This window comes from Myotis davidii, unplaced genomic scaffold, assembly GCF_000327345.1.
Source record: "Myotis davidii unplaced genomic scaffold, ASM32734v1 scaffold3403, whole genome shotgun sequence".
Taxonomy (NCBI): Eukaryota; Metazoa; Chordata; class Mammalia; order Chiroptera; family Vespertilionidae; genus Myotis; species Myotis davidii.
In genome coordinates, this window is record NW_006293798.1 from 6,268 (window position 1) to 9,410 (window position 3,143).

Genomic DNA, 3,143 nt, shown 5'->3' on the forward strand with positions numbered 1-3,143 from the left:
GTGTTATACTAAGTGAGAAAAAGATAACATTCCCTGCACATTTAACGCATCTCTCCAGTGTGAACTCTGTGGTGAACTGAGCCCTTTAAGGAAAGGACATCCCACATTCTCTATACCTATAGGACTTTTCTCCAGTGTGAACTCTCTGGAGTTGTTTGAGGATAGACTTATCACTGAAGGACTTTCCACAATCACAGTACTAATACGGCTTGTCATCACTGTGAACTCTCAGGTGCTTAATGAGGTCGCATTTTCGGCTAAAAGACTTCCAACATTCAGTACATTCGTATGGCTTCTCTCCAGTGTGAACTCTGAGATGTGCAGTGAGGTTGGCCCTTCGACAAAAGGACACCCCACATTGTCCACACTCAAATGGCTTTTCATCACTGTGAACTCTCTGGTGTTGCTTGAGATAATACTTATCATTGAAGGACTTCCCACAATCAAGCACTCATATGGCTTGTCATTACTGTGAACTCTCAGGTGCTTAATAAAGCAAGATTTTTGGCTAAAGGACTTCCCACATTCAGTACATTCATATGGCTTCTCTGCAGTGTGAACTCTGAGATGTCTTGTGAGATTAATCCTTTGAGAAAAGGACACCCCACATTGTCTACAATCATAACTTTTCTCAAGTGTGAACTCTTTGGTGTTGGTTGAGATAAGACTTATCATGAAGGACTTCCAACAATCCCAGCACTCATATGGCTTGTCGTCACTGTGAACTCTCAGGTGCTTAATAAGATAAGATTTTTGGCTAAAAGACTTCCCACATTCAGTACATTGATATGGTTTCTCTCCAATGTGAACTCTGAGGTGTGCAGTGAGGTGAGACCTTAAACAACATGACACCCAACATTCTCTACGCTTATAGGGCTTTTGTCCAGTGTGAACTATCTGGTGGAAAGTCCTTAAGAACTTTCACTGAAGGACTTTCCACAATCAAAGCACTCATATGGGTTTTTGCCACTGTGAACACTTAAGTGTTTACTAAGTTTATATTTTCTGCAAAAAGGCGTTCCACGTTCAGTACACTCATATGGCTTCTCTCCAGTGTGAACTCTGACGTGTGCAGTGAGGTGAGACCTTACATAAAATGACACCCCACATTTTGTACACTTATAGGGCTTCTCTCCAGTGTGAAATCTCTGGTGTACTTTGAGGGTAGAGTTACCATTGAAGGACTTTCCACAATCAGAGCATTCTTGTTGCCACTGTGAACTCTCAGGTGCTTTGTAAAGTTGGATTTTTTCTAAAAGACGTCCCACATTCCATACACTCAAATGGGTTCTCTGCAGGTGAACTTTCTGGTGTCTAATGAGTTCAGGTCTTTCTCTGGAAAACTTCCCACATTCACTCTATTCATACTGCTTTTCTCCAGTGTGAATTCTCTTATGTCAAATGACATTCAAGTTTTGTCTAAACACTTTCCTACATTTGTTACACTCATGAATCAGTTCTCCAGGAAATACACCTGGATGTTGAACAACTTTCAGGTTGTGTCTGGCAGCGTTTTCACATTCACCCCACTGGTGGTGACTATTTCCATGAAGAAGTTGCTGTGAAATCTCACTGCCACAGTGTAGCTCCTCGGCCTGGTGGTGGAGAAGCTCAGAGTTGTAATGCAAGTCTTACCCAACCTTCCTGCTGGTGGAAGGCAGCAACGATAAGAAATTGGACCTACTCACTGAGGAGGCCCTGTCCATAGCTTGTTTCCAGAGATCCTCTCCACATTCATCCCTCTGTTGCTGGTGAGGGTTTGCACTGAAACAGGAGTCTCCAACACATGCATCACTACAGAAGGCTTTCTGCCAAAGTCTGCTGCATGTGACCCAGTCAGGTCCAAAATACCTTTTAGCACAGAGAAACACCACTTACACAGAGGGATCTTCTGGCTGCTTGGAGTTGTCTTAGAAGCTCTGACCTGCGACTCTCCTTTTATAGATACACTCTGAGCTGTACAGGCCTCATCACCCACGATTTTATGCCAACAACCCGAAAAGTGAGAAAGGGTAAAGAAATGAATGTTGCTTGCGATGACAGGGGGAAGTGCCATTACCAAAGTGTATTATACATCACATGCTGTTTCCATTCAGTTGTCTGGAAATAAGAGATGTGTAGGATGTATTGATAAGAGGCTCTTGAGACTTCCTGGGCTAATGAAAATCCAAAATAGGGAGGCCTCACCAGAAATAGGACAGAAACATGGCAAGCACCACATGGATGAGAATATGGATTTCCAGCTAATACTTCTATTAACAGCATTCAGCATGGCTTGTCTGCTGGGGACAGGGAAAAGCTGTACAAGAATTGGTCAGTTCTTACTCCAAGTAAAATTCAGTAAAGGCATAGCTGGTTTCGAGCACTAATTAGCATGTGTGTGCACCTCATAACACACATGCAAGTCTGTTTTTTTAGAAAAAAAAGATTCACTGCAAGATTCCTGACTCTCTGTTTCCTATGTTTTTTGAGGTAACAGGAATTAGCTGGATGTTCATGGAGTCCTTTGCTCAGGACTCTCCATCCAGCTCATCCCTGGCAACCACAGCACATGTGACAGGACAGTGGGGAAATTTAGCAGAAACCATATTCTTGCTGTGGGAGAGAGAAATCTATGCCTGAGGAATAAAGGAAGAGAGGGCATCACCTCAGGACACTTGGGAGAACATCAAGCAAGGTCTTACCTACAGATGACACAAGTGTAAACACTTCCAGCATCACATCGCAGTACAGAAGTCTCTGAGCCTCATCAAGGAGTCCCCATTCCTCCTGAAAGAAGACAATGGCCACGTCCTCATAGTTCATATCCTGTCATAATGGGGACAGAACAGCCCAAGATCAGATTCACTCCTATGACTGTAAGTCTGTCATGCTTCCGACACTCCACATCTATCTGCTCTGTCTACTCCTCACATCAGAGAAAACACTAGGCCTTCATCGAATGAAAGCCCCTGTCTTCTTATATTCTTACTGACATTTTGTCTTCCCACTATAAAGGCATTTGAGCAGATAAAATATACCTGAGCTCTGGATCTTCTGAGCATGCTACACTGACTTTTATCAAGAGTGTGTCAAAACCACAGGTTAAAGAGAGATGCTGGGATAACGAGAGTGTGAGTGATTGTCCATAATATCTTTCCCCT

At 43.2% G+C, this 3,143-nt stretch overlaps 1 pseudogene; it reads right to left on the reverse strand.

The window, feature by feature from the left end:
* Positions 1-11: 11 nt before the first annotated feature.
* LOC107183745 lies at positions 12-2,805 on the reverse strand (annotated as a pseudogene).
* Positions 2,806-3,143: the final 338 nt, after the last annotated feature.